Source organism: Delphinapterus leucas, chromosome 2 (assembly GCF_059928025.1).
Source record: "Delphinapterus leucas isolate spDelLeu-1000000601 "Yukka" chromosome 2, BTC_Dleu_Yukka2, whole genome shotgun sequence".
NCBI classification, from domain to species: Eukaryota; Metazoa; Chordata; class Mammalia; order Artiodactyla; family Monodontidae; genus Delphinapterus; species Delphinapterus leucas.
Window position 1 is genome coordinate 126843701 of NC_143130.1, and position 26674 is coordinate 126870374.

The 26674-nt window shown below is 37.5% G+C and overlaps 1 protein-coding gene across 1 annotated transcript in view; it reads right to left on the reverse strand.

Moving 5' to 3' along the window:
* Positions 1-4815: 4815 nt before the first annotated feature.
* LOC149750283 (uncharacterized) overlaps positions 4816-26674 on the reverse strand; it is a 105288-nt gene continuing 83429 nt past the window's right edge. Inside the window, exon 4 of the mRNA XM_089907653.1 lies at positions 4816-25820. The gene's annotated coding sequence lies outside the window, so the exon portion shown is untranslated. The remainder of the gene's footprint in view (positions 25821-26674) is intronic.

The following is a 26674-nucleotide window of genomic DNA, read 5'->3' on the forward strand; positions in this document are numbered from 1 at the left end:
GTATTGTTCATCTCTGTTTGTTTGTTCTTTAATTCTTCTAGGTCTTTGTTAAACATTTCTTGCAACTTCTCAATCTTTGCCTCCATTCTTTTTCTGAGGTCCTGGATCATCTTCACTATCACTATTCTGAATTCTTTTTCTGCAAGGTTGCCTATCTCCGCTTCATTTAATTGTTTTTCTGGGGATTTATCTTGTTCCTTCATGTGGCACATAGTCCTCTGCCTTTTCATTTTGTTTATCTTTCTGTGAATGTGGTTTTTGTTCTACAGGCTGCAGGATTGTAGTTCTTCTTGCTTCTGCTGTCTGCCCTCTGGTGGATGAGGCTATCTCCCCTTAATTTCTTGGTTTCTCCTTTTCCCCAACTGATCAGCTCCTCTCTCTGCAGTGGCAGAGGTAGCAGAAGAAGTGCTGTCAGTGATGTCCACTAACAGCATGATCTTCCAGGTACATTGTGCCCCCCATTGCAGAGACCCTGATACCAGGTCAGTCCCTTTCCCTGACACTCACCTCTTTGAGAGCTGCTGCACAGTGGGTTTTGGCCTATCTCCTGGCAGAGGTCTACTCTTGGAAAACAGAGAAACCAAGGTGAGTTGAAAATAAGTGAAAGAAAAAGTCTTCAAAGTGAGTGAGGGTTTACATTTTACTGAGTCTCTTTTTGCCTCAAGGTGGAGTCCAGATGCTGTTGAAGCCATCAATATCCAACTTTTCTTCTCCCATGCTCCATGTCCCTCCTGGCATATATTTTCTTTGATTGTATTTCCCCAAGAGCTTTATTTTACAGTTGGGGCAGAAAGAAGAATTTCCTTTACCAGGGGTGTTGAGTCAGGGGGAGGTGTGGTAAGAAAGGGCAGTTGGGGAAGAGGAAAGAATAAAGACCAGGAACAGGTGGAGCTTTTTTTTTCATCTGAGACTTAAGATCATAGCCAAGGGACTCACATTGGGAACTGTTCAAGAGAGAACTGCTAGCCCTGATAACAAAGTGTGACACCTCAGCAGAAAATCCAGAGATTCTCTGGCTTGCCAAGGACAGGAAACTCTTAGAGATATCATCCTGGACATAGATGTTGGCATTCAAATAACAGGCACTGTCAATGCGAAGACCTCCCCAAATGGCAACTTGGATTGTAGGCCTCTGAGGGTCTCACCATAGGCATTAGGAGGGCCTAATATCGGTCAACTCATCAGTAAGAGTTCTAACTACCATAATGTGGTTATTAAGAGTAAATCTGTAACCATATTTTGTGGTCACAGCCCGGTGAAGTCTGAGATATCATGTTATACCTACTACATGTACATTCATTTCACAACCAAAGCATCATTTGACATCTTGATGTCATTGTGTAATAACAAAAGCTATTTTTTCCTGACTTCATTCTGGGTTTCATCTTTAAAATCTTCACAATTTAATTAAAATTTCTGTCTTTGAAGGTGGCTGAATTCCAGGGTTTTCTAAGGCAAGTGATGGTGAGGCCAAAATAATAGGCATGGTAAGGTCATTTCTGAAGAATTTTCAGCAGATATCAAACTTAATTTAGGAGGCAAGAGTGGTTGTGAGGAGTAAAACCACAAATCATTATCTAGGAATCAGAACAGAAGCCTTCAGATGCCTGGTAAAGAGTCAGGAATAAATAGCCAGGGGCAGTAACTGGCAGAGACAAAAGAGCAGAGGAAACAGGATTTGAGAAGACTCTAGCCAGTCCAATCTAACTCCAAGGTACAGTACCTTATAACCAAGATGGTTGTTGAGAACACATTTTATCAAGCACTGCTTGAGGTGGCTTAAAGCCATCATCTTTTACCTAAGACTTTGTGTCTCCTGACCCTTGTGACTAGGGCTGTATATACTCATGCCCAGTTTAATGAAGATGTGGTTTACTACATAATATAATTTAAAGGCTTGTTGAACCTGGCTCACTGACCCAAAATGTCATCCCCATCAAAGAACTGTAACTAGTTAGTTATTATCAGCCAAGATGCTGGGTCCCCAAGATGAGCAGCCACTGCTGCTATCTGAGACAAAACTTAACATTTACTGACACTAGAGAACAGACCATAACACTACCTTAGTTTTGTGGGCATTAAGCTGTGTCTCTGAACCAGGAGCCAATAGCTCCTGATTCCACTTATTACTAGCAGATGCTCTCTGCAAAATGCACAAGGCCATTCTTAGGGTAAAACCAAATCAGAAATGAGACATACAACCAAATATTGAAGGTAAGAGCAGGAGATCAAGCCAAAGACAGAAAAAGCAGCTGGAACAACTGGTTTTGTTGACCCAGCTCTGGAAGAAGGACCTCTCATCCCCATGGGAGTTCACTGTTATCTGGCAATCAGAGAGAAACATGCTGAAAGGAGAGGAGTATACTGTACAATTATGCCTAGAGTTGCCCTTGGCAGCATTTTATATATATATATATATATATATATATATATATATATATATATATGCATATGTAGATAGATAGATATAGGGACTTAACTCCTAAATGACATTTATGGCTTTTTAAAGTGATCTAATAATGACAGAGTCAAAACTAGGTAAACTGAATGAACAAATTTGTTATTCTTAAAATATACCCAGGGCTTCCCTGGTGGCGCAGTGGTTGAGAGTCTGCCTGCTGATGCAGGGGACACGGGTTCATGCCCCGGTCCGGGAAGATCCCACATACCGCGGAGCAGCTGGGCCCGTGAGTCATGGCCGCTGAGCCTGCACGTCCGGAGCCTATGCTCCACAACAGGAGAGGCCACAACAGTGAGAGGCCCGCGTACCGCAAAAAAATAAATAAATAAATTTAAAAAATATACCCAAACAGATTTATAGAGGTTGAAAATAAAGTCAGAAAAATTATCTGGGATCTATTGTAAAAGAAAAATTGCACCAGACCAAGTCAAGGAAGACGTTTATTCAAGACTGTTGCAATAGGGAGAGAGAATGAACTCACTGAATAAAATACAGGAGGATTTTCAAGTGTGGGAATGAGCTATAGGAAAAGTCTTGGAGGACGTCAGTGTGGAGGTTGGTCAATGTGATTAGGCATTTGTATTGATATTTGCTAATTGATGTTTATTGAAGTTAGGTTTCTACCCTCTCAGAGAGAATGGGACACAGGGGCCCTATCTTTCTTGCTGATCATATTTCAAAAGACTGGCTCTCAGGTTGTTGAGAAAAACATTCTAGAGTAGTAGAAGATTTACATCTCAAAGGGGCAAAGAAAGAATTTACAACAGCAAGTTTTCTAAAGTAAATGCTGTAAGAAAAGGGAGGTCAGGGGTCTATTGTCAAGAAAAAGATTTCTAAAATTTAGTCAAGCTGAGAGGAATGTTAAGGCCACCTTGGTCACTTTTTCCAGCCTTGGAAAGAACATCCTGAAAACTATTTGCATCTGGTTCAATAAAGATTCCCCTTTTCTCTGGTTTAGCCCCATGATTCTATTTTGCAGGTTAATTGCTTCAAAGAATGATTATTCTTAAGGCAAACAGCAATCACACTAAAATCCTCTTTGCAAATGCTGTCTTCCACTTTCAACTTAAATCCTCCTTGGGGACTTGGTACAACCCAAAACACATTCCATTTGGTATTTAAACTGAGAGTACTCTCCCACCTAGGTTAATCTTTCAAGAAGAGGAGATCCTAAGTTTAATCGTCCACAAATGGCTCTGGGAAAATCTTTTCTGCAGAGGATACTATACGTAGGAAGCTTTTGACTCAGCTGGCATCTCAACTTAAAACTCTTAATAAATGCTTCACTTCTTTCATGTGTGTATCAATCACCTATCACTCAATGGGACTAGAGAGCAGGAATGAAAGATTTCTGACAACTGTTCTAACAAAAACATAATGAAATTCTTCTAATGAATCCCATTTTAACAGGTCATGGCATCAGATTGACGGGTCCAGCAATTCATTTGATTACTGGAGCTTTACAGAGGAAAATGAGGTCTGAGAAAACCAACTGATAAAAAAGCACAGCAAAGGTTGAACAAATCAGAGAAACGATCAGCCTAATGAGCCGCAAAATTATTTATTTGCTTGTAAAAGAAGAAATTAGCCATAGTTCATCATACATAACCAATACCTGTCTTAGTTGATGGAACTCAGGCAGAAAGAAGCAGGGTGGGGGTATTCAGGTATGCAGCCTTCAGAGGGGATTACTGGATTTTTAACAATTTGAAAACCCTCAAGACGTACTCAGAGCCAAAATAATTAGGAAACCACTGTTGATTGAATCCAATATCTTGTCTGGTGGGGGTTCCAGTTTGTTAAGGTGGTTACTACACAAACAGGGAAGGGAAGCACTGAATCTCTGTTTATTTTGTTATTTGGCTTCTATTTGTTCATGCCTATCAGAATGTGCCTAAGCTTACCTTGCTATTTCGTCCTTCTTCATCAGAATAATCCACTTTTTTTCTCCCTAAAATAAACTACTTTGACAATGGTAATTAAGGACCTGCTTGTTTCTCTGGGCTAGCTTTAATTTTACAGTATTTATTGCACATTTCTTGACCCGATTGTGGGTTGGCAATGAGGCTCTTGTTTTGTTTTTTATGCACAGACCATCAATGTTCTACACATTAAGAAAGCAACATTCCATGTCCCATGTCTTCCCTTAGAACAAGAGAGTACATGTACCTACTACTTTGTCCACTGATCAAATGTGGTACAGATGCGAGATCCAGTTTTATAGAGCCCACTGAAGAGAGTTGCTTCAGTGTGATGATTAGCCTGTATTTCAGTTCAAAACACTTTTAATATCTCAATCCGGCATTGGAAGCCAGTGTCTTTTCTCATATAATTACTGAATGTAATCCTCCAAAACTGTACAAGATGCATTATAAATGACCAGCACAGTAAGTATTTACACTATAGAGGCACGGAGACATTTGATGTACATCATTAAAACAAAAATGGACTGGTTTTGGAGGGTTTTTTTATTTTTATTTTGAAATAATTATAAGCTCTCAAGAAGATGTAAGATTAGTATATAGAGTCTCTTGTACCCTTAACCTAGTTTTCCTCAATAGTGACATCTTATACAACTGTAGTATAATATCAAAACCAGGAAACTGACATTGGTAAAAATATTGTTAACTAGACTACTGACTATAGACTACAGAATTTATTCCATTTTTACAAGTTTTAACATTCATATGTTTATATGTGTGTGTGTTTTGTAGTTCTATGAAATTTTATCCCACATATAGATTTGTAAAACTACCACCACAATCAAGATACACATCTGTTCCATCACCACTAAAGAACTCCTTCGTGCTACCCATTTATGTTCACACCACACATGTACCCCATCCATATCCTGTCCCTGTTCCCTGCCAACCACTAGTCTGTTTTCCATATCTACAGTTTTATTGTTTAACAAAGGTTATATAAATGTAATCATACAGTATATAACCTTTTGAGTTCTTTTTCATTAAGAATAATACTCAGCACGGACCTAGAGACTATCATACAGAGTGAAGTAAGTCAGAAAGAGAAAAATAAATACCGTATGCTAACACATATATATGGAATCTAAAAATTTTAAAAAAATGGTTCTGAAGAACCTAGGGGCAGGACAGGAATAAAGACGCAGAAATAGAGAATGGACTTGAGGACACGGGGAGGGGGAAGGGTAAGCTGGAACGAAGTGAGAGAGTGGCATGGACATATATACACTACCAAATATAAAATAGATAGCTAGTGGGAAGCAGCCACATAGCACAGGGAGATCAGCTCAGTGCTTTGTGTCCACCTAGAGGGAGGTGGGAGCGAGACGCAAGAGGGAGGAGATATGGGGATGTATGTATATGTATAGCTGATTCACCTTGTTGTACAGCAGAAACTAACACACCATTGTAAGGAAATTACACTCCAATAAAGATGTTAAAAAAAAAAGAAGAATACTCATGAGATCCACCCAGGTTGTTGCATGTATCAATAGTTTGTTCCTTTTACTGCTGAGTAGTATACCATTGTACGGATGTTCCAGAGTTTGTTTAATTATTCAAGCACTGAAGGACAGTTGGGTGGTTTCTAGTTTTTGCTATTACAAAGAAAACTGCTATGAACACCCATACATATGTTTTTGTGTGAACATAGGTTTTCATTTCCTTGGGGAAAATGCCCAAAAGACCAATTTCTGGATCATATAATAATGCACATTTACTTTATAAGAAAATTGTCACATTATTTTCCAGAGTGGGTGTACCATTTTACATTTCTACCAGCAATATATGAGAGATCCACTTTCTCCATATTATCGCCAGCATTTGGTACTATCGCTTTTTATTTAGCTGTTCTCATGGTGTATAGGGATATCTCGTGGTCAGATGGATTTCTATGCATTATGTTCCCATTGATAAATTACAGCCTTCTACATATTTCCCAGAGTATATGAGATCCAGCTGTGGTAAAATCAAAGCAGAAACAAAGATTTCATTCTCAAGGCTCCTGAGTAGCCCAGGAAATCAATCACCTGCTGTGTTATCAGAGGGGCCTTTCTGGCTACAGCAATTCCACTGTGTGTACTTGAGCTCACACCACATGTCTTAAATGAAAAGGCTTCATTACAATCTACCCATTTGTTTATACTGTCTTCATAATGTGTCACCATGGAATCAGTGAGGTCGCGAAACAAATTTTAATTATAAAAATAATTTAAAATAAAGAAGAGCTGACATCCATTTTCCACATCATATATACATTTATAATGTTCAACACACTGCTCAAAACTCCAGACAAATCCATACAGTAAAAATATTCTTTATAAATCTGTGCTGAAATTCCTCAAAGTTTGATTGTTCAGGGAAGCAGCATAGGGAATATGAGTTCATCAACAGTGGTTTTAAATCAGAGAAATAATTAATCTTATGGTGAACTCCACTTCAGCAGAATGAAAAAGAAAAAAAGACTATGTCATGAAGATAAGGTGATAATGGTATATACCATTTCAAATTGGAAACAACTAAAAAGATGTATAGATTTCAAAAAAACATAATAATCAAAATGTCTACCCAGAAGAAAAATCTTCAGTCTATGAGCTAATATCTGCTTTTCTAACAATGGAGCTTAAAATTTGGCAATATGGATTCCAATATACATTTTGTTATATGATACACAACAACATCTCATTTGAAACTTGATACCCAAAATCAGTTCAAACAGATTGGGAACAACTTTGTTATTTTTAAAATTATGTGTGTGTGTGTGCATCGGTGGATATACAGTCATTACTGATCACATAACCAATCTCAAGTCTCACTTGACACATCACAACTGGCAATTAGGAATTTGATGAAGTTGTATCACCCTGTATCGGCACATCATAAGCAAACAAGGGAAAGTTTCAGAAGAACTCCAGGAACATAATGGTTAGAGAATGAGAAATGTGGGGCAGGGTAGAAGGGTGGGAGATAGTTTCAAAGAAGAAGCAAGGAAGAATATGTCTTCAAGGAAGATATGTTCTTTTCTCCAAAGTTAGAAAATATACCCATCCCAAGATGATAGACTCCAAAGGTGTCATATGATGGCATCATAAGAGCAACCAATGTCAGCCACCTTGCTGTTGTTAGAACCATCAGGCCCACGCTGGGATCTTTTGAATAGTATATAACAGTCTTAAAGAGACAGAATTAAAAATTAAAGCTCAGTCTGCCTCATATATATTTTAATACAAATTCTAAATAGGCACTTTCAGTACATATTCTAAGACACTTGGTTGTTCATTACAAAAGGTGATTTGAGAAGGAACATTTTCCCCTAAAAGAAAAATTAACATACAAGTTTTCATTCTGGATTTTGAAGTAAAAAGAAAATTTCCATCAATGGCTTGGTAGAATTCTACTAATAATGCGTCTATGGCAGCATAACACTGTTTTCATCATTTTTCTTCAAGTAGTTGAGTTGACTAGAGGCTTGAGGTTAAGGAGGAGATCTGTAGAGATACTAGACCCAAATGTTTCACATTGCTCATTGACAGTGAACTTGAGAGATACACACTATCACTAGGAAGCTGCTTTGTGCACACTTAATCATATCTCCTGATAACTGTGAGAACAAAGTACTCTCTATTTCGGTTTGTTTGGGGGTTTTGTGGAGTGTGCAGAGGGATTCAGTGTGATCATGTGCTCAGACATATTCATATGAGAATTCATGCTTCCCATTTCTGTATTTTTTGCTAATTTGAAGTGATGAGTTTCTATATTTACTTAGTTTTTTCACATAATTATCCTAAACCATAAGTGACACTTTAACCTTTAAAATCAAAATGTTGAGAGATAGATACTGGAAACTTGTATTTAAAGATAGTGGCTAATGTGGCACATAAAAAAGTCTGCAATTAATGTAATTTTTCACTCCACTCAGATAAGATGTTAAAAGAACCATAAAACTTTTATGGTGATGACTTTATTGGAAAAGAAAAATGGCATTATAGTGATATTTAAAGCATTATCATAGAAGACTACTTTATTACAGACATACATACACATTTAGGCATTGTTCTTTTAGCTGTCCTAGGCTACTGCTCAGCCAAACTAATAAGTCTGAACTGTTTTCTAATTCCTGTGTAAAGATGAAGGTATTGGAAACTTATCATGAATACTAAAGAAGAAACACACACACTAGGGAAAATGCACCTGTGCATTGCTATTCTCTGTCTGACTCTCTGACTGCCACCATTAATATTTTTTGTGTCTTTCACAGCTGTCAGAACGTGCTGGCTTCTGCTTTATTCTCAGAGCCTAAACACATCTTTTCAAGCTACATGGTTTGCATGCTAATGCTCAACCAAGGCATATTATTCACTCTAATTTTGATCTTATCAAAGCAGGACAAGGATTTTAAATACTAGAATCATTCAAACTAATTAGGAGAACTATTAAACAGCCAACCTTAGCTTTCTCAAAGACTAAGGCATAAATAAGAAATAGGCCTCAGAATTAAAATGATAGTAATAGCATAGAAAATTTTTAGATGTTCGCATTTATTTATTTTGTGTTTTAAATCCAATTGGGTACTATTTTCAAGTAATCAGAAATCAGAGGATACACCATTTACACAAGGTATGATCATATGGGTTTCAAGCCAATGTTACCTTGGAAATCATTTAGCAAAACTCCCCAATTTCATGAATGAGGAAGCTTAGAAGAAGATAAATTCTACCCAAAGTCATACTGTGAGTTAATGGCAGAGTCAGGGCTTAAAACCATGCTCTTCTGTCTCTCAGCCACATAATATAAGCTAAAATCAAATAGCAGAAAAATGTAAATCACTTTAAAACTTAGAGCACTTAAAAGATATTTTTAAATTGACTTATTCTATATAGAATCTCTATGCCAGCCACAATGATCAAATTTTCTTCCTTATAAGCTTTTTACTCGTGCTTTTATATCATAAGTGATCACATCACCTCTGCCATATCTTACAGTAAGAGTTTTAACCCTTACACCATCAGAAGACCTGTAATTGATCAATGTGCCACTTCTCAAAATATCATGCTATCCTGGTGGGGCCTTTTGCCACTTTATTTAGAATAATGATAATCTCAATACTTACAGAGGAATTGCTTTCCACACCAAACACTCCTCAGGAGATATAACTTTACTCACTCAAACAAATATACAGAACATGAATTAGCTCACCATTATTTGGCCCACTTGGAGGCTTACAGCCTGCCCATAGGCCATCTAGGTAAAATACACAGTTGGATTTCTAAGCTCATGGACCTCTACAATCTTGAAACACAAATTAGATAAGGATCAAACCTGAAGGACATGCTGAGCTTGCTGGCTGCTTTAATAATGTATAAGGGTCTACATGTAAAAGAGAAGGAAACATATGAGGTAAAGGATTCCTAAAGAATGTTCAAATTAGTGATTTTATAAGTAGAATATGCTAAATCAATTGTTAATAAGATAGACTGATAAGAGTTTGTGAGTTTTCTACAAAATATGAGAAAAAATGTATGAGTATTATTAACTGGAGATTTTTTGCAGCTATGAAGACAAATAGGGTAAGCCTTTTAGATTCAAGGTTATTAATTTCTCCTATCTTGTGTTAACTGGAAATTCAGAAGGGCCAGTAAAACATTGCCAGACTGGTAGAAGTAAAAAAATAGACGCCTTACATTAGTTAATCGGCAAATAACATGATTTCTGAGGATATGTCACTAATTCATTAGATTGAACTACTTAGAGTTCCATACAAAAAATACAATTGTAGTAAGGAAAAAGAAAACTTAAGAAAGAAGAAAAGAGGAAGGACCTCAAGAAGTAAAATACACACTGGGTCATGATACACTTAAAAGATGTGAGAATCAGGCTTCCCTGGTGGCACAGTGGTTGAGAGTCCGCCTGCCGATGCAGGGAACACGGATTCGTGCCCCGGTCTGGGAGGATCCCGCGTGCCGCGGAGCGGCTGGGCCCGTGAGCCATGGCCGCTGGGCCTGCGCGTCCGGAGCCTGTGCTCCGCGGCGGCAGACGCCGCGGCGGTGAGAGGCCCGCGTACCACAAAAATAAAAATAAATAAAAATTTTAAAAAAGATGTGAGAATCAAAAAATATCTATTAAGCTTTTTGCATCACACATTCACTCATATAATCACTGGTTTTTCACAGTCAATACACAAGGAAAATCAACAGTCTCCTCTCTGTTTCGACCAGGGAAAGAGGGCAATGAGTAGATATCTCCAATTGGAAGAGAACCATGGCCTAACAATTCAAAGTGCTCTTGTACATTAATCTCTCCCTTCTTAATCATCAAACTAATCTTGTAAAGAATCTCAGAGATACAGAAATGTCAAATGACATAAATACTGTATTATGTGTCAAGGATTATACCCTGAACACAAAGACAGATGGGAAAAGGCTTCTGGCCCCAGTTCTATCGTATACTTGGGGAACAATCATAAGGATATACTAAGCTGGTTTCCAAGACAGAGTAACAGAGAATAACACACCCTTTGAATGAAATAGTTATTTAAGGATATGGCATTTCCTTTAAGTGATCTAGAAATCAATTAGTTTCAATCCATTTCATTGTACTGACTACTAATGAGGACAAAAGACTCAGTGGTGTCCTCCCTCAAAAAAAATTGACTTGGAGAAACTTAAGATTCTATAAGTGAAGTTTTACAAAAACACTTTTTCCCCACATACTGGAAAGAGTTTGTTGTGTTACGCAGTGCTATTCATGTATTCCCAGGCACATACCGATGGTTCTGCTCTATAGCACCCACATCCTCGTGGCAAGCAATGAAGTGTTTCTGTTATGACTGTCACCATTGTTTTGACTGTCTTTAACCTGCTTGGCAACTTGAGAATCCTTTTGTCAGGATCTGCACCCATAAAGTGGTCACAGCATGGCCTTTGTTGATAAGCTGTTCTCACTTCACTGACAGATATTTTCTGGTGTCTTGAATATAGTGACAGTGATCCCACAGTGACAGCTAACACTGGAAATTTTCTACAGTCCAATTTTAACTATAAGATATAGAAGAAGACCCAGGTGAATTGAATTGACGGGCCATAGGGTACAAATGCAAACTCCTTCCAGGAATGTTTGAGAATACCTAGTTATGTACATCCTTGCCAACATTAGGTACTATGCTATTTTAAAATCTTTGTCAATTGGATTAATTAAAAATAATATCTTTTTATAATTTATCTTTTTTATTATTTAATATTTTCATATCTTAATTTGCCATTTTTGTTTTTCACTTGGTGACTCTCTTCACCTGTTTTTCTATTGAGGACATCGTCTTTTATTCAATTGGAAGAGCACTTTATGTACAGAATATCAACTCTAAAGTTGAGAATATATTAAGGGGTAAATGACCAATATGTCTTTGATCTAAAATACCTGCAACAGGATGGAGAAAATGTTATTCATTAAAATTCCAGAGGAGTTAGTAGTGGAGAAGTATATTTCTCTGCAGTCGTATATTTCTCTGCAGTCTGTACTTGAAGAAAGTTTGCTTTAGAGCTTGAATTTTTGGACGTTTGAGACATAGAATAGGCATGAGAGAAAGCGGAAAGTTGTGGATATGTGACCTGATTGGAAGCAATCTAAACATCCAGCAATATAAGGTTGGTTAAGTAAATTATAATATAATCCACGTAGTGAGATGCTATGCAATTGTGGTAGGCAGCTTCTAAAATAGCCCCCAGTGATACCTGACCCATTGTATCATCTGTTATCCTTGCCCCTTGAGGGCTGTCTGGACCTAATGATTTGTTCTAACCAACAGAATATGGCAAAACTGAGGGGATGTTACCTCTGAGACTGGGTTACAAAAAGACTGGCTTCTCTCTTGGTCACTCCTCTTGCTCTCTCACTTCCTCTGATAGAAGCCAGCTGCCATGAGCTGCTCTGTGGAGAAGCCCACATGGCAAGGAACTAAGGGCAGCCTCCAGCCAACAAGTGAGGAACTGAGGTCTCAGACCAATGGCCTACAAGGAACACAATCCCACCGACAAGCATGTGTGTGAGTTTGCAAGCAAATCCTGCCCCAGTTGAGGCTTGTGATTTCTGTAGGCCTAACCCACTTAAATATTTGTTGCTTTAAACACTAAGTGTTGGGGTAATTGGCTAATGCAGCAGCCATTAAAAATGATAATGTGGATGTGTGGCGTCAGGAGGATGGTGTGGATATGGGTGTGTGTACATGTAGTCTGTCCTGCTGCAACACGTGCAAAGCTAAGATCCTAAGGACCTTATAAAAGCTCCCTTTCTCTATCCTTTCTAGTACTTTTCATTTTCCATGCTTGTGAATTACCATTTTTCAGATATTATATAACCCTCTGAACCTTGGGAAGCTCCAATGAGTACACACTAATTTGTTGTAGCTGCTGAACTACCTTATCTTCTTTTGATTCTGCCCCCACACATTCCTTCCCCTTATGTTTGACTCTTGCAATTCTCTTTACTGCCCACTCTGCCTTTTCCTTAAGTCAGTCTTAAGCGCTCATTAGAGTTAAGGGGCATCGGAAACACTAGGACTCTATCCATCAGCCCCTTAACACACCTATAGCACAAAGATTATTGACATCCTTAAAGGAAGCTTTGAAGTCCTCCCTTCAGCTAATGCCTTCTAAATTATCCCCCCCCAAAATCAACTATGGTAAAGATGATTTTAATATTGAGTAACGTTATTTCTTTCTGGTATTCAAAATATTAATAACAATGGTACAAGTGATAACTCTTAGCTCTTTATAATTACAAAATCCCATTTCCCTAGCAGGCCATCTAGGACAATGGTCTTCATTGTGCTGATTTGAAAGCATGTATATGAAACAACAAAGCTGACCTCCATCTCCCACAGAGTCTATTGTGCATCAGATGCCAAAGTAGCCAAAGAGGCTTCACATAAGATCCAAAGAACATTCAACTTCTCAAAAGCATCCCTGGGTAAGAAAAAAATTCTCCTCCAGTAGAATTATCTCACTTCAGCACCTGCTTCTCATATTCTTATTTCCCATGATCTTGGCTGTTTCCCCAGTTTCTGGGTTCATCCTGCAACCACAATTCTGGCTCAGCTGTTCAGCTCTCCACATCTTCTGATGACTCCTATTTTCAATCTTGACCGTCCCCGTGATCCTGTCTCTCTTGGCTCCCAGCCTCAACCTGATGCCCACTTGGTGCTTTCTGTTTCTGAACACCTTTGAACAACCAGTCCCAGGTAGTAAGGGCATCACACTGGACACATAGGAAGCTAATTAATGGACCTCTAGGAATATTATTAGGTGTAGTCATATTTAGGTCCTGTTAAAGAAAAAAAATTATTTGACACTTGTTAATTGGTAGGGAAGACTTCAATCAGAACTATTGTGATAGGTGTCAAGGCAATCACAGCAGGGAAGAGATATCTGGCTCCATGCCAAATACAGCAAAGACAGCTGAGGGTCTGTATCCAAGGAGCAGAGTTGGGGGAGATCATGGATAGAGAACTACTAAGAGGAGACTTCAATGGTAGGGGGATTTTTGCTAAACCAACTTAACAGAATTCTTGCTGATGGCAGATCAAGGTAATGAAATATTGAAGGTGGGGGGGATGAGGAATTTGTTTAGACAACAAGGATGGGAGACTCTCTCTAAACTGTTGCAGGATAATTGCGAAAACTGGACTCAGCAGGCTGAAAACAGGACCCAAGGACAAGGACCAATCAGAAAGAGTGTTCAGAGGAGCCTGTTTACAGTTTGGTCAAAGAGAGTCTTTGTCAGCCCAAATCAGCATTTGTAAACAGGAGAAGGCAAGAGGGAAGTTAACAGATATTTAATGACTGTCTGATTGTGACACTGTGTTATTATGTGGTACTTTGTTTATATTATCTTATTTAATCCTAATTAATATAAGGAAGGTATTATTAACCTCACCTTACATATGAAGAAACTAAGGCTCAAAGAAATTTGATAATAGACCCTGGGATCAGAAGACCTAGATTAGATGTTGGCTTTTTCTTGTAAACTTTCACTGTCTCTAGTGACCTTAAACAAGTCACCTAACCTCTCTCAGTCTCAGCTGATGTTCAAAAGGAAGACAATATACATTCCTCTCTGGTCTTTTATCAACTGTTATCTATGTGGGAATTACTACATAACTTGTCTCTCTTAAGTTTTGTCTCTAGATTCATATATCCAAATGCCTACTAGATAGATGCTCTTGAAAATAAACGTCCCAAATTGAACTCATTGTCTTACTTCAAAATACCTCTCTGCTTCCTAAATTCTTGACCTCACTAAATGACAGCTATATCATTTTCCAAGCTAGAAACACAGAGTTATACTCAACTCCAGGTACTCAAGACTCCCATACCAAAACACACACACTTCCATAAGCAGATACGTAATCCTAAGAGAAATATTTCCCAAAGTCATCTTCTCGAGTATGTCTTCATGGTCACTCTGTTCATGCTCTCATGTCCCCTGGGCTGCAAATGACAGTCTCCAGTGACTTCCTAAACCAATAATTACTATCTGCCCCAGTCTGTCCTCTTAAGAGTCATAACTGTCATATCTATTAAAACTGAATCTGATCATGTCACTGTGTTGCTTAAAAACCCTATTAATACTTCACTGCCTACCAGTGCAATCTAAAGCCCTTAGCTAGGCATTCTAGGCCCTTCTCAGTCAGCCTCAACTTCTTGCCTAGCAGCACCCCTAACTGCCCCTCCCCACTGAGCATCCATTCAGAAAACTCTCCCTCTGTATCACCTGTTCCCTCTCTGAAATGCCCATCCCCTAATTTTGTACCTGGTCAAATGCCTTCAAGATCCAGGTAAAATGTCATCTTCCTCCCTGAATTCCTCTGGCATCATCTCCTCATCCTCCTGACATCCACAGCACATTTATCCATGCCTCTAGCATAATGCTTAATCACAAAGGAAGTTAATATCCCATACATCTATTTCTCCCATCAAACTAGATGCTTCATGAATGTAAAGACCATGTATGAGTCACACTTATGTCTCCTGAGCCTTACTTAATCTAAAATATCATTACACCTGCAATACATTTCTTAAGCCACAAAATTACAGAAAATAAAATAGTTCTCTTTGTCTATCATTTAAAATCAAGAAAAACAAAGACAGCTACAATTCAACATGCAATGTTAATTCAAACTCGACAAAGTTCCCATTCATTTAAAATTAAGGAAAAATAAGATCCAAAAAAACTCGTTCCCTAGGATTAAAATGCATTATTGTATAATTATAGACTACATTTAAAAATTGAAGTGTGTTGGTTCTTTGGGTATTTGATTTCTTTCATTCCATTTACAACTTTTATACCATAAGCCTCCTAAAGTCATTTCCTAAGTAGTTACTAGAATAAAAGAAATTTAAATTAAATACTTTAAAGTTTTTTCTTAGGAATATTAAATCATCACTGCCAATGACTGCTCAATATATATTCTGGGTTGCTATGATTCTTAGTTAAAAAAATAAATTCTATAATAGAAAAACATTAAACATTCCTCTGCAATAAAGTAATTCTAAATGATGTAATAGCAACTTATAGATATATAAGCTCATTATTTGCAATATTCTTCATTGTTTTAGTTATCAGAGAGGAGTTACAAATATTATAAACAGTCTGTTTGCAAAATATAATTGCTTTAGGGACTTCCCTGGTGGCACAGTGGTTAAGAATCTGCCTGCCAAAGCAGGGGACACGGATTCGAGCCCTGGTCCAGGAAGATCCCACATGCCATGCAGCAACTAAGCCCATGTGCCACAACTACTGAGCCTGCACTCTAGAGCCCGCAAGCCTCAACTACTGAGCCCACATTCCACAACTACTGAAGCCCGCGTGCCTAGAGCCTGTGCTCTGCAACAAGAGAAGCCACTGCAATGAGAAGCCCGTGCACCGCAATGAGGAGTAGCCCCTGCTCACCACAACTAGAGAAAGACCACGTACAGCAAAAAAGACCCAACTCAGCTAAAAATAAAATAAATTTTTAAAAAAATATATGTAATTGCTTTATTATTATACAATCTTCCCTGTTAAATGTTAAATTTTAATTATTAAATAATGTACCTTAAATTATTACATAACCTAAATATTTATACAATCTGTCACTAAATTCTATGATCTTTATGATCCACACTGACTCATCAGAATTACTAAGAACTACAATTCAAACCTGTGCTAATATTTAGAACTTTTTCTGAACAATGTCTTTCAACAGACAGAAACATGTAAATGTTATGCTCACTGTTCTTCGCTGTAGAGCTCAACATATCTTCTTGTCTCTAAATTACATTTATCAACTACACTATATTGTAAAGAGTAGTTTATTTACATGCTTCCCCCAAAAAACTGAAATGCCATTTTCTCTAGGGAATTTTCCTAATACTGTTCCTCTGGATAATGTGGCCTGGTCAATTTCATTTCTGTGAAAAAAACAAATGGACATTTTATCTACCTTTCAGGTATATTTTGCTTTGTCAGAGACTGCTAGTTATCTACTCAATATCCATTCTCCCCTTCTTCCCCATTAATGGGATTCCAATTTTGTTGGCAGCAACCATGTGCTCAAGAAAAAAAAATAGCACCTATATTTCCCACCACCCTTGCAGATGGGATGGTCATGGGACGTAGAACAGGCCAATGCTATGGAAATGGAATTTGTTGTTGAGCCTTCTGGAGAAGCTCCAGAAAAAGGAAATCTAACTCAGCTGATACGGTCATTTTTGTCCTTTGCTCTTGTCCCTTCTTCCTTCTTTAGACCTTGAGAAAAAGGCCAAAAGAATTGCAGACATTTTAGCCCTGACACCCAGAGCCACCAAGGCAATACCAGCAACCACACTTCTCATTACGTAAGAAAAAAACAAGCTCCTGTCTTGTTTAAGCCACTGTTTTGAGTTTTCTGTTTCACAGCCAAACTGAATCCCCGAGAAATCTGTACTAATACAGTTACTAGAATCACACTGCATACCTATCTACACAAAAGAATGGCACTGCTTGCACACATGGATTTTATTAAATTTTAAGTTTCAGCACTTTAGTAAAAGCCATTAGACAGATCCAATTTTGTCTATAAATGAAAAGCTTTTGAGAGAATAGGTCCCAAAAGAAGAGGACAGTATATAGTAAAGAGGCAAGACAATGAAAGAAAAGGTCAGCATCCTCAAAGACAGATTCCTCCACAATAGAGCACTAGAAAAGGATTAGGCAGAGTCCAACAGAGCTTCTTCTGAAAATAATAGCTATGTTAAAAAAAAAAAAAAGGAAGAAAAGACTATGAACATCATAGCCTTTGAAATGTGTAGAATGTTACAAAAATAATGATGTGTTCTATATATCTGTTCTTTACATTGTGAATTCATTATTTTGTTTGAAATTCTCAGAACATCAGACATACTCATAAATACCAAGTCATATATAAAAGATTTTGAATTCGTTGTCTCTTTCATTGAATATCTTAAATGACTACTCTATGCCAGACACCAACTATTCTAGGCCCTGGAGATAGGGCTGTAAAGGAGACAGTCAAAGCTTCTAAGTTGCTAAGGAGCTTACAGTATGAAGCAGGGGAGGGGAGACAGATGTACACAAGTTAGTGATAAGTGCTGAAGAGGAAAAGAAAAAGGGAAGAGGTGAGAGATGTTCTTTCCAGGCTTTCCAGGCCAGTGGGGGAGGGGAAATAAGCAAAAGCAAAAGTAGGGAGGTTGGAGTGCTTACTTCACGTGCTGCTCAGAGTAGAGTTGGAGGCCAGTGGGACTAGAGGGGAATAAAGCATTAATTTGAAAACAACGTGATTGTGTAACATCTCAGACAGCACATCCATTTGCTCAACATTCATTCACAACATAAAAAACTTACATTTGTGCCTCATAGTTTACAATGATATGGGGGATGGGAGTTCTCGAATGGAACATTTTAGAAAACAATAACAACAATAGAATTCTTGAGATACCACAAGAAAACTGGCTTTCAAATGACTGGTCAGAAGGAACCATATTTTCATATTGTTACCACTTTTTAAAAGGGAATGGCACTCAAGCATTTCTTGCACTTTTTAAATCTCAGGTTTTCAAAAATGTGCTGCCCATATTAAGTACTAGTTTCAAACTTTAGAAGATTTTTATCCTATAATAACATGTAATTTTCTGAAAGAGTATTGTTTGAGTGAAGAAAATTAAGCACCTGTCTCAATTTAGGAGTATGTCTGAAAGATTATTCCTTAAAAGGGTTATATTCTTACGGGTCAGAAATAGTAGATTGAGGTTTGTAATGTGTATCAAAATGGAAATTTTATTTTGATAGATTTTATATCATTCCAATTGCCCCACTGAAATGTGGATATAAGAATGCCAAAATCTGCTGCATTAAAATTTTAAACTCGTTGCTCTAAAATGAATGTATCTTGACTGCCTATGTGCTTGGGGTGAGTCATTTATCCTCTTATTCTCCCACAGAGCATTTGGTATATAACTGATTCACTATGCTGTACAGAGGAAACTAACACAACATTATGAATCAGCTATACTCAAATAAAATTTGTTTTAAAGTATAGAAAATGTTGCTATAAAAAAGTTAAAAAAAATCCACAGTGAAATATATATATATGTTAAAAATAATAATAACATACAGATTGCATATAATACAAGGCATAGGAAACAGAATGGCAAGCCTCAACAGTAATGCTGAAATGTGGAATATAAGAAAACAATGTTTTCAATATTCTGAGGGAAATACATTTTTAATCCACAATGCTATATCAAACAAAACTATTAATCATAGGAAGATGAGATAAAGATATTTTCAGACTTGCAAAAAAGCATAAAAATGTATTTCTCAAACATCCTTTCTGAAGCAGCTGTTGAAGAATTTCTTTATATAAAACAGAAACAAAAAAACAACAAAGGAAGACATGGGACCCAGAAACACAGTCCATCATCAGGATGGCAGCAAAAGAAAGTAATTTCCAATCCACAATTCAGAAATTTTAATTTGAAAAGAGAAAAATACAAAGTATAAAATGACTCATTCCAAAAAAATAAAAAGCAGTGTTTTGACACAGTTGGAGAAATAAAATCAAATTACCTACTCCTGACATTATATTTCCTCCACTAAAATCACCTATTTCTTGTTTCAACACTTCAACCTTCCTTGAAGGTAACACTACACTGAATTATAGAGGATGCAAGATGTTTCTTCAAATATGAAAAGAATCTTGGTATTTCTGAACCAGGAAATATTAATAGCTTATTGTTCTCACAAATTATTTGAATTTTTTAAACTTATCTTCCCTATATTTTTCTGGCCTCCAAAATTGGTATGTGAGACCAGGGATTATAATGCATCCTTTATTGTAATGCCAAAAGTTACCAACATAAGTATTCAATAAACAACTATGTAGCCTACATGATATTGAGTTTATAGTAGTTGAAGCATAATTAATTCACGTGAGTTGAGTTGCTACTTCAGGTGTGATGACTCTTAATGATGCTACATAAGAAGCTATCAAAGAACTGCATAACAAAGACCCAACAGGTGTAAGCAAGTGGGGCTCCAGTATTTTGAAGAACATATTAGAAGAAAGCAGACCTTCCCTAAATATCTAGTGACAGAGGCTCATTACATAAAGACTATACTTTGAGCAAATACTAGACAAAGACTAGGAAATTTCTGTGATTCTAATTAGGGTTCTAAAACAAGAAGTTGACAGTCCAGAACAGATGGCATGAGAAAAGTAGGAGTATATCCCTGGGATGAAAGAAAGAAGGAAGAAAGGTAAGAAAGAACTGAGGGAGGGAGGGTATTCAGGAGAGAGAAAAGGAAGGAGAATTGAAGACAGAAAAAAGGAAGGGAAAGAAAAAGGAAGGGAAATACAAAAGGAACAGAATATTCGGAACTATTCTCTTAGTGGCACTAAGTAAAGGTTATCATTAGTACCCTCACAGAAGTTATTGTCAGAATTCACTATTTCTTTCATTTATTTAACAAACATACATTGTGACTGTGGTGTCAGGCACTGTGCCCAGAATTAAGGATTCAACAATGAACCCTATACCAGTGATAACTCTCCTCATGGAGTTTAAGATTTGTGTATAGATGCACGTATATCTCATAAAAATGTGTATTTTCCCGTGTTATTATTTTTATAATTCTCAACATACCCTTTTGTGTTTTCCTCGAAATCCAGAATAAAGAAACCATTCCAGGCCGTAACTGGGTTAGTCTTACTGACCATAGCCAAGACTTTGGGGCAAAGAGGATGCCAAGGGTATAGGGCCAAATAAGCACCACTCTACAGAATCATGTTTTACTAAGTTGTTTTTTTTTTTCTGTGTACACCACTTATTACGGCTACTGGTTTGTTTTTATTACTGCTGTTGATGCTAAAAGGGACATCTGGAAACCAGGGATTGAAAGTTTTCAGCTCCATGTGAGCTCAGGGTTATAGCCCCAGATAGGCAAGTAACTCTAATCAATTTTGCCAAGATTGTCACTAATAGAATCTGTAAGATCGAGACTGGTGTGTCAAGGGTCTCTTGTACCAAGAAATATTTTAAAAGCTGCAGTCTTTTGGAATTCTGCTTTCCCCTGTAGCCCACTATGCCTCTGGGATATACTGAAGTAGGATTTCAATAAAGACTAAGCTTACATTTTACATATGGAATTGGAATCATCAGAGAAGACCTGAGACTCAGTCATAAGCAAGGGTTCAGGCAAGTTATTTTATGTATCTCTCCTACACACAGACTAGAAACTATAGCTCTAAAATTGATTCCACTGTGACCTGAGGCAAAACATTCTCCAGAACAAATGTGTGCATTAATTGCCCTCCTTTATCCATTTGTTCCCCATCATTTCCTGGTTTCTCCTTTTCTCTTTACCTTTGCCCCATGGTGATCTCTCATGAGAAGGAAACTGTTTCCTTTTTTCCATTACAGAATCGAAAGAAATATGAGAAACGGGTTGTCTGAAATAAAAATTAAGAGGACAAAGGACACATTCAAGAAAATAACCCCTTAAAAACTACTCCACATTTGGATGTGTTTTCATTCACCAACTTGTGCAATTGAATCCTTAAGAGATCAGGAAAAGAAGCGCCCCAATTCTTTTATAGAAGACCAATAAGATCAGTAATCCCTTTGCTTCTTCCTCTCCCTTGCGTAAGCCACCCTAATAAAGAAATGAATTCCCCTCTCCTCTTTTTATTTTCATTGTGTGTCAAAGCCTTGGACGGACATTTTGTTATTCCGGAGTCCTGTGGACAAAGATATTTGAGATGTGAGGAGCATGTTAAGAAACCATTTATAGCTTATACAACAGAGCTTTAAAAAGCCCAGGGTCAGCACGGCAGTGTCTATTTCACCTAAAGCAAAGTTTTTCAGCCAAGGGAAAAAGAGAAATGCTGTTTTGAGTTTTATTTACCACATACTGATAGTTCAAAGAAAAACAAAAGTAGCAGAGACTAAATGCACTATTACTGAACTAGACACAGAGAAAAAGGGATTTTTGAATGTGCAAAATAAAAATTTTTTTAATTACAATGCTTTGCAATTGTTATTTAACAATGTTTCTGTGTCCTGGCTTCGATTTAGAAAAATCTCTGGAGCCAGAATTTCCCTTTTCTAAAACAGTATAAATCCTGAAAAACTTGGTTTCTAAACATCTTAATGATGATGATTACAAGAATTGACTTTCAAAGACTTTTATTGTTACCAAAAGAGATCAGAATGAGAAAATAGTATTTGGTTGCCAGTAATATGAATTCTAATAGTGAAATCTGCATACACAGTTTTGCTTTTTGCAGCTTTTTAAGAGACTGAAACAGCAGTTTAAGGGCTCACAGACATTCTCTTACCTTCCATTAATCTTTCCCTTTAAAGGACTCTGGCTACTAACTACCTTTGGGCAAACTACCAACACAAGAGGTACCCAAATGTGAAAGTTTCCGTGAAGTCTCTCAGAGTCACATTCAGAAATAGGCGGCTAAATAAAAGGTGTGCCCGTGTATGGAATGTGAGTTGGAAAGAGTGCCTAAATGGGTTAGCTTCTCTGAAAAGGGAATGGAAGCTGCATTTACAGGTGATAGAGATGGCTCTGTCAGTCAATCACCTCCTACCAATCTAACTCACTCTGATCTTTCTTTTTCTCTTCCGACTTACCAATCAGCTCTCCTCCCCTGCTCAGAATCTTTCTCTTTGATATACAGATTGCCAACAAACACATGAAAGGATGCTCAACAACACTAATCATTAGAGAAATGCAAGTCAAAACTACAATGAGGTATCACCTCACACCAGTCAGAATGGCCATCATCAAAAAAATCTACAAACAATAAATGCTGGAGAGGGTGTGGAGAAAAGGGAAGCCTCTTTCACTGTTGGTGGGAATGTAAATTAATACAGCCACTATGGAGAACAGTATGGAGGTTCCTTAAGAAACTAAAAATAGAACTACCATATGACCCAGCAATCCCACTACTGGACATATACTCTGAGAAAATCATAATTCACAAAGAGTCATGTACCACAATGTTCATTGCAGCACTATTTACAATAACCAGGACATGGAAGCAACCTAAGTGTCCATTTACAGATGAATGGACAAAGAAGATGTGGCACATATATACAATGGAATATTACTCAGCCATAAAAAGAAACAAAACTGAGTTATTTGTAGTGAGGTGGATGGACTTCAAGTCTGTCATACAGAGTGAAGTAAGTCAGAAAGAGAAAAACAAATACTGTATGGTAACACATATATATATATATAATCTTAAAAAAAAAAGGTTCTGATGAACCTAGGGGCAGGATAGGAAAAAAGATGCAGATATAGAGAATGGACTTGAGGACGTGGGGAGGGGGAAGGGTAAGCTGGGATGAAGTGAAAGAGTAGCATTGACATATATACACTACTAAATGTAAAATAGCTAGTGGGAAGCCGCTGCATAGCACAGGGAGATCAGCTCAGTGCTTTGTGACCACCTAGAGGGGTGGGATAAGGAGGGTGGGAGGGAGATGCAGGAGGAAGGGGATATGGGGATATATGTGTACATATAGCTGATTCACTTTGTTATACAGCAGAAACTAACACAACATTGTAAAGCAATTATACTCCAATAAAGATGTTAAAAAAAAAAAAAGAATCTTTCTTCTTCCCTCTGCTAAGTCCTCTTCAAAGGAAACAGGTCAGGAAACAATAGAATACATACTACATGTGGGAGATTACCACCTCTTAAGTTGACTTCTTTGACTTCCCCCCTCCCTCCATTTTAAAGGAAATTCTCACTTGCTGCCCCCCAAGAACAAAATAGTTATTTTGTTGAATTAACACAAAAGGAACTTCTTGGGAGGGCTTGTGATCACAGTGGGCATTAGGCTTGGAAATGCAGTCACCCTGTGTTGTGACCCTTGGTCAAGTCTAGTGAGTAATACAACTCCAGGCTCCTCCCCTCCAACCAGGGGATTCAACAACAGTCACCGGCACTGGAGAGCAGTGGGGTGGCCTGCAGACTCGAGTTGGCCTGCTGGGCTTGTACCCCAGCTACGCTAACTCCAAGCTGTATCAACATGAGCAAGTACCCATCTAGAAAATAGGATTGCTAAAGATAATTACAGTACCAATATTCATAGTGTTGTTATGAGGTTTAAGTAAATAAATACTCATTAAGTGTCAAAGTGCTTAGAATAGTACCTGGCTCATAGGTTACATTAAATAGCTTGTCAAAATAAATTTTAGGCTTGTTAAAATAAAGTAATTTTAAAATGTAGATTGTAATCTATGTACCAATCCCATTTGTGATTAAAATATAATCAGTCATCTTTGTTCCCTTACTTTTAAAAATGTTACATGCTTGGCATTAGAACTCCTTGGCCCCCATTCTTCTACCTTATACAACATAAAATAAAACTCAAAATTGTATTGTTTCAGATAAGCATCTTTGGGTTTTTTTCCCTAAACACTACAGTACCTAGCAAAAGAGCTTAAACTTGAGTGGATTTTTGCAAGAATCGACTCTTTCTTAATAACATACTCTCTCATTCTAAATGACATAGGGAAAACTATATAGTCTAGGTTATTTCCCTATGGTTTTTTCATTTGCAGGCTGTGCTTTCAAGCATGAACACAACTAAGTAGAAAAAAAAAAAAGGCTTCAGTTACTAAACCCTATAAGCCAGTACAAAAAGATGCAGCTAAAGGTGCTATTTTCCATCAAAATAGCTATCTTGAATGCATTTCATTGTGTTACTTCCAATTTTGGATGGTATTTTAATGGAAGTAAATGGAAGCTAAGGCCAGTTTGAGCAGTACTGTATTACAGGCTACAGCCATGACCCAGAGCAATTTGATTTAACCAGGTTCAATACTAGTTACACAATCCATTGCATCAGGAACTTCAGATTTTTCTCTGCAGTAAAACCGTTTAGAATCCTGATTTCCAGCCAATATTGACATCACCTGTTGTAATTCCTAATTAGAGTAGTGTGGACCAAAACAAGCCAATGGCCAAAATCTCATACATAATTCAGAAGAAAGTTGGTCAGTTGACCTTGCTCAGTAAAGAAGCAAAGAGTAAGCACTCAAGGAAGAAAAAAATGTGGATTATTTATATAGATATGGAGCGAGAGAAATTCCTGGAAACAAGGCATTTAACGTTTTCAATTCAATATGTGCTTAGAGCCAGAGTTCCAGACCTCAGGACAGTAACTAATCAATTCAGCCACTTTTCACCAGTAGCCTTTGTAAGGCTGAAACCAGAAGGTTAAGGTCTGCCACAACAAGATTACCATCTATTAAGTCATGGTTCTGTTCATCCTCTGCTCTGATTCAAGTTGTGATCCATGAAGGGATGTCCATCTAAAGGGCTGACATTTGGTATGGATGCTTCATAAAATTCAGCATGTTAAAGACACATATAATTCCAATTTTAAAAAATAATTTGATGGTAAAAGTCTTCACTTTACAAAACTTGAAAGATATTTTAAAGGCAAATGAACTCTACTCAGTGTTTGTGAAGAAATTGCTAAGTGACATCCCCAAAAGAAAATCTGAGAACATTTGGAATTGTTTAATTGAGCATTCACTGTCTGATTAGAATTATGATTTCAATAATGTTCAACATTCATAAAATAAACCAGAATCCTTGTACTGTGCAACCTCACATTAAAAGAAGAAACAACAGGGCTTCCCTGGTGGCGCAGTGGTTGAGAGTCTGCCTGCCGATGCAGGGGACACGGGTTCGTGCCCTGGTCAGGGAAGATCCCACGTGCCGCGGAGCGGCTGGGCCCATGAGCCATGGCCGCTGGGCCTGTGCGTCCGGAGCTTGTGCTCCGCAATGGGAGAGGCCACGACGGTGAGAGGCCTGCGTACTGCAAAAAAAAAAAGAAGAAGAAACAACAAATTTAAAGGATAAATCAAGATGGTAAAGAAGCAGAATTAAAAGCAGCAACATATTCTAGAGTATCCCATACACTACTTTGCTTTCATATTAATAAGAAAACAGACTAAATAGGAACTAAAGAGGACAAGCGCTTTTCAGCCACAAAACACAGTGCCTACTTTGCGTGTTGGCCTACAAAAAACTCAATGGCCCTTTTTTTTTATTTATTTATTTTTTTTTTATGACTGTCACTAAACACAGACCTCTTGAGTGGGAGGTGAGAGTACACACTGATGACTTCAGAAGGGCTTACTTTGTGAATGTCGTTGGGTCTGTCAATGGCCCTTTTTAGAAATACTAAATTGGAACTTTTCCAAGAAACACTTATTCAAAACCTCAGTAAAAATCCTCGAGTTTCGTAAGACAGTACCGAAGATTTTTTTTTTAATCGTCTGACCATTCCTTTGGACATAGATAAAATTGAGTAAGCCTTTTGAGCTATCTCATGCCTCCTGCCCACACACACACCATGAATTATTAACAACACTGAAGATATCAGGAAACATATGGCAATAATCAGCTTTTCTAAATAACAAAACTAAGTTTTGAACACAGTTTTTTTTAATTGTGTGAAGTTTTTAAAAATATAAATAGCTTGTGAGATTTTTTCTAATTCATAAGTAACACACGATACTTATGTGTAATTTAAATAGGAAAAATAAAAGTACAAAGAAAGATATAATAGATAACTGAGAACATACTGTATAGCACAGGAAATTCTACTCAATGCTCTGTGGTGACCTAAATGGGAAGGAAATCCCAAAAAGTGGGGATATATGTACA